The sequence below is a fragment of the Carcharhinus amblyrhynchos genome, chromosome 13 (assembly GCF_965287045.1).
Source record: "Carcharhinus amblyrhynchos chromosome 13, sCarAmb.v2.hapA, whole genome shotgun sequence".
In the NCBI taxonomy this organism is placed as follows: Eukaryota; Metazoa; Chordata; class Chondrichthyes; order Carcharhiniformes; family Carcharhinidae; genus Carcharhinus; species Carcharhinus amblyrhynchos.
In genome coordinates, this window is record NC_137336.1 from 28,072,915 (window position 1) to 28,085,406 (window position 12,492).

Consider the following 12,492-nt stretch of genomic DNA (forward strand, 5'->3'; position numbering starts at 1 on the left):
GACTTCATTGTGGGTGATAGATTTTTCTGTTTACTGGTAAAGAGGAGCTGGGAATCATTTTGTCATGATGATAGCATAAGCAATGTGATTTACATCATCATACTGTGTCATTACAAATGAACAAAATAAAGTTTGACTCAATATTTTAGTTTTTTTAAGACAGCTTCTCTTTCCTGTCTCAACCTTGCCTTCCATTCCCCTCCTCTGCTCTACAGATACTGATTCGCATGCAAGTCAAGGTTCACAGATACTGATTCCCACATAGCCTCACTGAGCCATCGGTCTTCATGACAGAAACGATGGGCGTGGCCCACTCAGTGACCACTGGTTTTGTAACACAACTACTATTGTTGTGGGACATTTCAATAGGCAATTTCTATTCCCCAATTCTTCACCAAAATAGTAACACAACTACTATTGTTGTGGGACATTTCAATAGGCAATTTCTATTCCCCAATTCTTCACCAAAATGACCTTGACAGCAGTGTCAGTGAGATTTTTTGGGGGTTCCCCTAATTTCACCACTGTAACCTTGGTGGAAGATCAGTAGAAATCCCATTAACACATGTGTTTGGGTTTTTCACTGATCTTCCGCCAAAGTTACACAAGACAATCAGAAAAAACCCCTAGGAATTTCGGGGCATAACTGCTAACAAGCTACAATGGAGCCTTAATCCATCCCCAAATATCTTAGCTTCCAGCAGAAGTTAGATTGCCGAATATCGTTTGGGAAGCCAGAACCCTAACCAATTTCACCTCCTTAACTCTACAGCTCTAAAGCAGTTGTAGAAGCTCTTTGACACTCTGATACCAACTCACTCAGCAGAGAGCAGAGAGATTTCCTGGTTTTTGTGACTTAACTACTTTCTGAATAGATTTGTAAAATGGCTGGAGAAACGCTACTTCAACATTAAAAAATGCAGCAAATACTATAACTGGTAGGAGGGGGGACTCTCATTTGAAGGACCTAGTGGTGGTCATCACTTAGCCATCGTAAAGCTTGCATTCAGGGCCTAGAACCTTTTGATGAAGACAACGGAATTTTTAAGATTATTTAGCTGAGTAACTTTAATTGTTGTCAGTCAACATACAGTAGCACAGGCACGACACGGTGGCACAGTGGTTAGCACTGCTGCCTCACAGCGCCAGGAATCCAGATTCAATTCCGGCCTCAGGTCACTGTCTGTGTGGAGTTTGCACATTCTCCCTGTGCCTGCATGGGTTTCCTCCGGGTGCCCTGGTTTTCTCCCACAGTCGAAAGATGTGTGAGTTGGGTTGATTGGCCATCCTAAATTGACCCTTACTGTCAGGGGGATCAGAAGGGTAAATACAGAGATAGGGCCAGGGTAGGAATGTTGTCAGTGCAGGCTCAATGGGCTGAACGGCCTCCTCCTGCACTGTAGATGCTTTTAGTTGTAAATTTGAAGCTCCAGGTTCTCAAAAAAAGGATAATGTAATTATCCATTTATTTATTTCATCGTCAAGCACATAACAGTGTTTGAGAAAATAAGTGGGTTGAGGAGTATTGATCTTTTTAACTGGAAATGGATCAAGTCGATGTTTAATTGTGAAACCGCTTTGATGACTGAGGCACGGTGCAGAGTGCGGAGGTAGACCTGAGTTACAACACAGTGTCGGTCTCTAAGGCCAGGTAAGTGTTTAATGGTATTTGCGGTTAGACATCACAAGTGGGTGAGTCATTGATATATGTTGGTCTTCAGCAATTGAAACAAAACAGAAAAACTGAGGAAGCAAGAGAAAGGGGGGAAAAAATCAATTCCTTCCATCAAGCCAGGCAGCTTTCTCAAAATAAAGAGGCTTCTTCAATAGAGAATGGTATGAAAGGGAAATATGTGATGTAGCTATTATAGCAGAGAGGAGGTCAGCAAAAGCACAGCTGTTAGCCAGCTTTATTTGTGCTGATAACTTTTGAAAATGGCCAGTAGCACCTCTACAAGGACCTTTTCTTACTGAGTGCCTGTCCCCATACTTGCCTGTAACTAGCCAGATGAGTTGTATTGCAAAAAATAATTGACTGACTCTGCCTTATGTTCCTCCTAACTAAAGCCTTTTGTAAAGTGGACATAGTCTCCCCTTGTTTTCTTTTGTAAAGTGGGGCAGCACGGTGGTGCAGTGGTTTGCACCGTGCCAGGGACCCAGGTTCGATTCCCAACTAGGTCACTGTCTGGGTAGAGTTTGCATGTTCCCTCCATGTCTGCGTGGGTTTCCTCCAGGTGCTCTGGTTTCCCTCACAGTAACTTCATTGCAGTGTTAAATGTTAGCCTTACTCATGACTAATAAATAAACTTTAAACTTTGATGGCGATACAATAACGTATGGAGGGAAAAGAAACTGGGGTGGATGGGAAGAGCAAAAAGGTCTGGTCAGATGCTAATCATTTTCACTGTAATAAAATGCTTTGATGCAGTTTGTGCCATTGATTATGTGTTTGTAAACACATCAAAACAGGGCAGAGCAACAAATTACACGTCAATGCAGGCAGCACTTTAAAAGGGAAAAATACAGGTTGGTGCTAGGGGTGCTTCAAGAGGGACAAGAAGTCATTCGCAGAGGTTTTCACAGGTTGAGTACACTGAATCCTGTTTGCTTCACACCATTCTGACCGCACTGAACATTTGGTGGAACTCTTGAGGTGAGGACTGCTATAGTGTTGCCGAAGATCTATTGGGAGCGGTTGCCGCGGACATGTGTTACAATTGAATTGTCAGCTCTATCAAAGCACAGTTGTTGGTGTCACAAGTAGGAATTATGTGAAATGTGATTCCCAACTTTAGGTGGCGGATTTGTTTAGAAAACTCTGAACCTCTGAACACAAGACCCCAGTCCCTCCAGACCTCTTCCTCACGATCTTGTTTTGTTGAATGTGCTCAGTCAGCAGATATCCAATACAATGGCCTTTCCTGAACATTTGAGTTCTGTGATGGTACTTAACCTCATGTTGCATAAAAAAATGTTTTTCTTCTTGCCACGTTCTTTTACCAACCACCTTAAATCTCTGTTATCTGGTTATCAACCCTTCTGCCGCTAGAAACTCTTAGTTACTGTATCAAAATGCTTGTTGATTCTGTAAACCTCTATCCATTTTCCTGTTAACCTTCCCTGCTGTAACAAAAACATCTTCATTTTCTCTCATCTCTCTGAGAAACCGATGTCTTTCATTCTGGTCCCATCCTAATAAATTGGATGGGATTCTCCGGCCTCCCAGCTGCATGATTCCTGCCAATGGGAGGTGACCTGTTGTTTGTTAGTGGCGGATTCTCTGGTCCCGCCACTGTCAATGGGAATCTCAATCACTTCACCCCACGCCAACGGGAAACCTGCGAGCGGGGGTATATTATGGCCAGGCCTGGAGAATTACCGCTGGCGTGAAGGGTCGGAGAATTCTGGCAATCATGTCTACACCCTCTCTAGGGCCTTGATATCCTTCCTAAAATCTGGCACCCAGAATTAGTTACAATGCTCTTGCTGAGGTCTTACGAAGGATGAGCATAATCTCCTTGCTTTTGTGTTTTGATTCTGTTTCTAAAGTCAAAGATCCCAGATGCTTTTGTGACAGGCCTCTCAACTTGTGCTCCTACCATCAAAGTCTGGTGTGCATACATCCCCGCTGGTCTCTCTGCTCCTGCACCTGCTTTCAAATTGTAAAGCCTCACTTCATTCTTCTTACCAAAATGCATTTCTTTTCACTTTTCTGCATTAAGTCCCATTACGCTGACAGTGAACATGCACGCAGTTGTATGTGGCATCTCCACTAGTGCTATTTAAAGGACCAACAATCCAACTGGCAGATGAGGCGCTTAGAACATAATTCTGCTGTGACGGCTCCTTTGGAAATTTGGTAATGTGTTTTTGGAGGTCTTTTGATGAATTTCCATTCCGATTTCAATTCTTTTCCTGCTCCTAATGGTGACCCAGGCAGGCTTTTGTCAGTTTCCATAGCTGGTAATTCCTGGAACAGGACGCAATGGGCTTGTGGCTTGAGGGTGCCCCTCCACATCAAGCGTGGTTGACCAGGAGTCTCTCCTGCTCTCACCGCCAGCCACTGGCGTGTTGGAAGGATTTTGCAGGTTGACACACTCAACCTGTTAGACCTTCCTTGACTATTAAGTCCTGGGGTGGGATTTGAACCCGCAGCTTCTGGCGGGGGCGTTACCCATTACGCCACAAGAGCTCCTCTTGGTGAACTTGGTGCACCCTTTCAAAGGGGGCACAGGATTCGGTGACCTGTTCACAGCAAGTCTGCAGGAGATATGGGGACCGCAGTTGTCTCTGTTGTTCCACCGTGTAACTGAAAAATGGGCAGAGGTTGTAGAGAAGGGAAGCTCTGGCCTGAAGATTGGCTCCTGGGTTGGGAGTGCAGAGAAGGGACATTTCCTGGCTCTGAAAACCTGACCCAGGAGAAAGGGGCCTGGAAGTTGGGATTTTCATTCCCATAGTTGTGAAGACTGCTGGTTATAGAGGTGGGCCCTGTGCTCAAGCGCTTTGTTGAATTTATTCTAAAACATAACAAAACTATAAACAGCCTCTCCCCTCACACCTCTTCACAGCCCGCACACTCTCCAGTCCCCTTCATTTCACGCACCACATGCCCACACTCATGTCATTGCATGCTGCGTCATACCCTATCCCACCCACTGCTTTTCTAATCTACTCCTATGAACATCCCTTATGTCAGTGCTATGTCTCCTCATATGCCAACACGTTCACCCGTTGAAACTCATTGGCCCCTATGCTAACTTAGTGCCAACTCATGCCAACTCATTCTCCCATCCAACAGCCCTTGATCTTCCCCCTTCCTTGCCAACCCACCTAGTATCCACTATGGGCAAGCATTAGGGACCATGCTGACATAAAATATATTGTACCTATTAAAAAAAACACTGAAATTACTTCAACTTAATTCTTATAAAAGCAAGCATTTCCATTCCATAACCACTTGCCGCTGTTAATCAAATTTCTCACTTCAGAGGTACACCATTGTTATGATGTTAGGCTGTAAATCTAGTCCTGCAGCTCAAATCCTTTCATGATAACCTTCAGACTTATGCCAGCAGGTGTGATGAAATATGAAGCACATTTTTAAAACTCTACCCTTTATAAAAAATTAAAACCCAGCAGAATTATATCTCTCGACGGCTTTGACAGTTCCAGTGAGCCTTGACAATTCCTTGACAGCTTTGACAGTTCTTTGACAGCTTGGACAATTCCAACGAACTTCTGCACCTCTTGCACACAATCGTGTATTCTTTTAACAATTCCAAAGGGCACCTAACCTCTCTCAAAGGATGCCTGACTTCTCCCAACAGGTACATAACCTCTGCAAAAGACACCCTGCCTATCCAAATGAATCTACCAGATTCAGATTCGCACACTTAGGGTTTCAGGCATCTACCTTACCAAAATCTTATTCTGAGTGATAGCAGCTGCTGAAGTATTTGGACAGCTGCCTCACTGAACCAGGAACACGTTATTTAGAACCCATTGCCATTTCCTGTTCTCCTCCACCCCTGTGAAAACGACAAAGGCCAGGTTCAGGGATGGAATTTGCAGATTCGGGTCCCTGCTGGGATTTTCCCACAGGTGAAGAGGGTCTCTGCCAGCATAAAATTTCAGGCCACTATGTCCAACTAATTAACTAATTCCTAATACTCTGTACTACAAAGGATAGAGTAAATAGATTGTTAGTACAGTTGTGAATGGTACAATACAAAATATCACATATAATACATATTTATTCATTTATGAATGTCGCAAGTAGACTTACATTAACGCCAAAATGAAGTTACCATGAAAATCCCCTAGTCGCCACACTCCAGCATCTGTTCGGGTACAATAAAAGAGAATTTAGCATGCCATTGCACCTAACCAGCACATTTTTCAGACTGTGGGTGGAAACAGGAGTGCCCGGAGGAAATGCACACAGACACGGGGAGAATGTGCAGACTCCACACAGACAGTGACTCAAGCCAGGAATTGAACCCAAGTCCCTGGCATTGTGAGACAGCAATGTATGCATATCTATGTATAATGTAGGATATATTGAAATGTAAAAGAAAACCTCAAGGCTTTTTACTCCTATGTGAGAAATAAAAGAATGACCAGGGTGAGGTTAGGGCCAGTCAAGGATAGCAGTGGGAACTTGTGCATGGAGTCAGAAGAGATAGGTGAGGCGTTGAATGAGTACTTTTCTTCAGTGTTCACTAAGGAGAGGGACCATGTTTTTGAGGATGAGTGAGCGATACAGGCTGATAGGATGGAGGAGGTAGATGTTCTGAGGGAAGATGTATTAGCTATTTTGAAAAACCTGAGGGTGGATAAGTCCCCTGGGCCAAATGGGATACATCCTAGGATACTTTGGGAGGAAAGGGATGAGATTGCGAAGCCTCTGGCTATGATCTTTGGGTCCTCACTGTCCATGGGGATAGTGCCAGAGGACTGGAGAGTGGCAAATGTTGTTCGGCTTTTCAAGAAAGGAAATAGGAGTGACCCTGGTAATTATAGGCCAGTTAGCCTTACTTCAGTGGTTGGTAAGTTAATTGAAAGGGTCCTGAGAGATAGGATTTATGACCATTTGGAAAGATTCAGTTTAATCCAGGGTAGTCAGCACGGCTTTGTGAGGGATAAGTCCTGCCTCACAAATTTGATTGAATTCTTTGACAAGGTAACTAATTGTGTGGACGAAGGTTGAGCAGTTAATGTCGTATACATGGATTTTAATAAGGCGTTTGATACGGTTCCCCATGGTAGGCTCATGAAGAAGATAAGGATGTGTGGGATGGAAGGAAATCTGGCCGATTGGATAAGTAACTGGCTGTATCATAGAAGACAGAGGGCAGTGGTGGAAGGGAAATTTTCAGACTGGAGGCCAGTTACCAGCAGTGTACCACAGGGGTCAGTGCTAGGTCCTCTGCTATTTGTGATTTTTATCAATGACTTGGAAGAAGGGGCTGAAGGGTGGGTTAGTAAATTTGCTGATGACACCAAGATTAGTGGAGTAGTGGTTGAGGTGGAGGGCTCTTGCAAGCTGCAAGGAGACATTCGTAGGATGCAGAGCTGGGCTGAAAAGTGACAAATGAAGTTTAACCCTGATAAATGTGAGGTGATTCATTTTGGTAGGGCAAACTTAAATGCAGATTACAGGGTCAATGGCAAGATTCTAAGGAATGTAGAGGAACTGAGAGATCTTGGGGTTCATATCCACAGATCTCTGAAGGTTGCCACTCAAGTGGATAGAGCCATGAAGAAGGCTTATAGTATGTTAGCGTTTATTAACAGGGGGTTTGAGTTTAAGAGCCGAGGGGTTATGCTGCAACTATACCGGACGTTGGTGAGACCACATTTGGAATATTGTGTTCAGTTCTGGTCACCTCACTATAAGAAGGATGTGGAAGTATTGGAGTGCAGGGGAGATTTACCAGGATGCTGCCTGGTTTGGAGGGTAGGTCTTATGTGGAAAGGTTGAGGGAGCTGGGGCTTTTCTCTTTGGAGCGGAGAAGGATGAGAGGCCACTTAATAGAAGTTTATAAGATGATGAGGGGGATAGATAGAGTGGACGTGCAGAAACTATTTCCTTGGGTGGATGTAGCTGTTACTAGGGGGCATAACTATAAGGTTCATGGTGGGAGATATAGGAGGGATGTCTGAGGTAGATTCTTTACTCAGAGAGTGGTTAGGGTGTGGAATAGACTGCCTGCTGTGATAGTGGAGTCGGACACTTTAGGAACTTTCAAGCGGTTATTGGATAGGAACATGGAGCACACCAAAGTGATAGGGAGGGGATAGCTTGAACTTGGGATTGGACATAGCTCGGCACAACATTGAGGGCCGAAGGGCCTGTACTGTGTGGAAATGTTCTATGATCGATGTACTGTTGGGCGGAAAATGAGCAGTACAGTCCGAAATTTTATGCTAGTAGAGACCCCCTCCAGCTGTGGTTAGATGCATTGGCCATGCTAAATTCTCTCTGTGTACCTGAACAGGCACTGGTGTGTGGCGACTAGGGGATTTTCACATTAACTTCATTACATTGTTAATGTAAGCCTACTTGTGATAAATAAACATCATCATTTTCTATCCCAGTTTGCTGTCAATCCTCACACACGACTGTTTAAAGACTGCATATTTTCATTCACACCATTTAAAAAAAATCTCTTTTCAGCTACAACCAAGTTAAAAAGAAATGTTTTATGTTGAGTCAGGCATGTGATATGGTGAGCTTAGCGAACATTTCGAAGTATGATTATACCAATGCAGGATGCAAATGGCATGGAGTCAATTTAATTTGGCTCTTTTCCTGATTAAGTCTTTTCATCCAGTCTGAAAATGTATTAACTCTTCCATCCGAACATCATTTCATTAAGAATAGAAGGTAAACCATCAGTCACCTGTAAAAATGGAATCTGATTGATGGGTAAATGTGTGAAAAAGCGATCATCTTTTTCCGACTGCAGTTATATTGTGAAGAATTCGAGGCACAGCACGCAAAAGACAAATTATTAATTAATTTAAATTCAAAATAACTTCAAGTGCTGAGAGGCTAAAAAGATCCCAGGGAAATGAAGTAGCAAATGATCCTTGACTTTGCATTAAAGCGCTGATAGGTTCGTATCTCATCCTCAATATTAGAAATGTATTCCACTGTGCTTTTCTTCAATAAAATTATTCTTGCAGAGAATATTTCAGCCTGTAATTAATACTTCAAAGGTAATGGTCTTAAATAAGAATGTTTTCATCAAATCCTCCTGCATTCACTCCTCACTGAAATTATAATGAGTCGTTTTTGAAACAAAATAAACTGAAATTTACAGATTGAAGTTGTATCTGTTCAGCTTTTAGATAATGATTCCCTTAAACAGTAAAATATAATTTAATAAGCTTGAACTAAAATTATGTATCTTCCTTTTGGTACTGCTCTTAATTAAGTTATTAGCAGCAAGCATTGTTCATTTATTATAAATTGTAAAACAAATATATTTAGAAATGAAAAAATTGAGACTAATGCTTAAAAGGATAATCATGATAGAGTTTATTTTAGTTTTTTGGTGCATAAAATGAAAAGATCATGGAATTGTTTCATATTAGCCTGAGTTAATTTTCTCCTCATATTTAAAGATAATTAAAATCCTGTTCTAGGAGGTAGCGTGGCTATTGCCAGTAGCTGATGATAAGACATAAGACTGCCATCAAGGATCATATTTCCGAATAGTGAACGCACCCACAACTTTTATTCATACAAAGTAATTAACTGCGCAGTTGAAGTTCTGCAAAGTGGGAAACCGTGGAAATGAGATGTCAAACTGGTCGAAAACCAATCAAATTTTTCAAAGGTTGAGATTAAGGTGTAATGTTTCCCTTGTTACATCTGACTCTCAAATACAGTTAGATGAATTTACCACACTTCAATTTGGTCTTGAAGAAGTAAAGCAGGACTGTCAATATGATTCTGAATGCATGTGAGCAAAATGGGAACATGACAACCACAAAATGGCATGCTCAGAGGTCGTGGTGGGTTTGGTTTGATAGCCTCCAAAAATAGATGTGGGTGATGCGCAGTTAACCCTTGCCCTGTCAATGTAATGGCAATTTCATATAATGTTCTAATTTGAATGATTGGTTCATGTGGCTATTCATTAGATGCACATAGGTCAAAAATGCCAAAATCTTAATTTACTTACAACACTGTAAAACATAGTTCATACAAGGACCTGAAGATTGTGATGTGTTTGATTGGGAATGCAGTATATAATCATCAAACAGTTCTTGCTTTTATTTGCTTTGTTTTATTCATTGGATGTGGGTGTCACTGGCTGGTCCAGCATTTGTTGCCCATCCCTAATTGAACTGAGTAATTTGCTATTTCAAAGGGCATTTTAAAAGTCAACCATGTTGCTGTGGATCTGGAGTCACTTGTAGGGGGTTGAGGATGGAACCAGATGGGTTTTTATGGTAGTTAGACTTTTAATTTCAGATTTTTATTGAGCCCAAATTTCACCATCTGCCATGGTGGGATTCAGAGCCAGGTCCCCAGGGCATTACCCTATGTCTCTAGATTACTAGTCCAGTGACAATGCCACTATTCCACTGTGTCGCCATACCATTACTCCACTGCTTACTACAATGGCCAGCATTTTACTGTCAGTGGCAAGAAAATGGATCTTCTAGTCATTTTATGAACCACATTTTATGGTCAGTTGAGCATGTTTTAAGTGGTGTTCGGAAGTCATGATTTTGATCCCTTTGTAGATGTCTGTAGTGAACCAAGTGTATGGTTAACATTGGCCGCACACATCAGTTATTCAAGTGAGCAGGCTACATGAACTTTCATTATATTTGAATGGGCAAGGATTAATTGTGCATTGCGATCCCCGCATCCGTTTTCAGAGGATATCAAATTTAACCCACTATTAGTCCTGAGCGTGTCCGATTTACTGCTTACATTCACTCCAACCGCTAAATATGGGCCAAAATGCCAGGTTTCTCTCACTACCATTTAAATGCAGAGCAGTTGCCATGGCATTGTAACCTGGAGGCTTTGCTGTCATGGTCAGCGTATTGTTCCTTTGGTTTTTTTTTGAGCCGACAATTGAATTGGATTGTAGTTTCCAGATTGTTTTAATTTGTTGATATTGCTGGCTGAGTCTGTGTTTCTATTTCCCCTTCACTTAAAGAAATGCTTCAATCTGTGGATCAGACTCATGTCGGCCAATCTGTTTCTATTCCCGACTTTTTGTTTTGATGCTGTGTATTCTTAGAAGTGTTTTTTTTAATCTTGTTCCAGATTAGCCTTCTTCGAAGATAGTTTGAAAGCTAGACAGGTAATTGGCAGACAGATTGACAAGGAGATTGAAAGAAAGTGCAGTGTGTGTGTGTGTGTGTGTGTGTCTTACTTGGGAATCAGCAGATAGACCCTAGTAGTGTTTTCTGGTCCCATCCAAGAAAAAAAAACCTTTATTTGAACAGTGCCTTATCATTATCTCAAAGAACTCTTCCAAGATGCTTCATATATAATAAGCTAGTTTGAAGTATAGTCAATGCTGCCAGATGGGAGGAACATGACAGCCATTTCCTGTAGAATGAGCACCACGGAAATAGAGGATCAGTTCATCTGATTCCAACAGCTCTGATTGAGCCCAGGAATGTTCGTCTGAACGCTGGTAGAACTCTTACTCTTCTTCACAGTGTGCAGAGAGAGAGAGTCTTTAATCCCCTTATATCTACCTGAACCACTGAGACAAATGAGACATCAGTTTAAGATTTCAATAGTCACTCCAGCAATGCAGACCTCCTTCAGTATTGTCATCTGGTGGCACGGCAGCACAGTGGTTAGCGCTGCTGCTTCACAGCTCCAGAGACGTGGGTTCGATCGCTGGCTTGGGTCACTGTCTGTGTAGAGTTTGCACATTCTCCTCGTGTCTGCGTGGGTTTCCTCCGGGCGCTCCGGTTTCCTCCCACAGTCTAAAGATGTGCAGGTTAGGTTGATTGGCCATGTTAAAATTGCATGTCCCGAGATGCGTAGGTTAGAGGGATTAGTGGGTAAAATATGTAGGGATATGGAGGGGTAGGGCCTGGGTGGGATTGTGGTCAGTGCAGACTTGATGGGCCAAATGGCCTCTTTCTGTACTGTAGGGTTGCTGTGATAGATTTTGACCTCAAACTCTTCGCAAGGGACTCAAACCCACCACATCACGATACGGGCAAAATACCACGGATGGCAGAATCTGAGACAGAAACAGAAAATTCTGGAGAAACTCAATAGGCCTAACAGCATCTGTGGAGAGAAAATAGAGCCAAGGTTCTTTCTTTTCCACTTCTGAAATTTCACTCTCCATCTTATTTCCAAACACCACTACCACCACACCGCCCCCCTCCCTCCAAAGCGCCCACACACCTTCTCAGGGCTTACTGCTACATTCCTGAGGTAATCCCCTAACAACTTGTACCTTTGTTCTGCTATTCACATATTCCAATCACACTTTCACCAGCTTTCTCAACCTTCACCATCACCATTTGCATTCCCTTTTTCCAATTACAGCCTCCCTCCCTCACTCTCATTGTATAAACCTTGTCTGATTTTCTTTGCCTTCAGCTCTGATAAAGGGTTGTCCTGACTGGAAATGTGGCTCGGTTCTCTCTCCATAGATGCTGTCAGATTTCTGAGATTTCCCAGCATTTTCTGCTTTTTGTCCCACCACATTGTGACATTCCCATCTCTCCACATGCTTGTTTCTGACAGTCGTGTGACACAGTAAGTTAGCTCCCCAGTGTGGAATGACAGGATGCACATCCTTACCAGTGTTTATCCCTGTGCACTGAATTCCTGATCAAATACATGTCAGCAAAGGAGGAAAACCAGAAAGATTAGGTTCTTCCCCAAATGGTCGAAGGGGAAACCTTAAGAACAGACTCTTTCATTCACTTTCTCTCAGCCTTTTCACGGCTTTGACAGAGAACGGGGTATGGGTTGAATTAGTA

The 12,492-nt window shown here is 42.6% G+C and overlaps 1 protein-coding gene across 5 annotated transcripts in view; it reads left to right on the forward strand.

Annotated features, from left to right (window-relative positions):
• The window catches only part of LOC145351787 (transcription factor 7-like 2), a 218,583-nt gene that overhangs the window by 56,192 nt on the left and 149,899 nt on the right, over nt 1–12,492 (forward strand). The window lies entirely within an intron of this gene.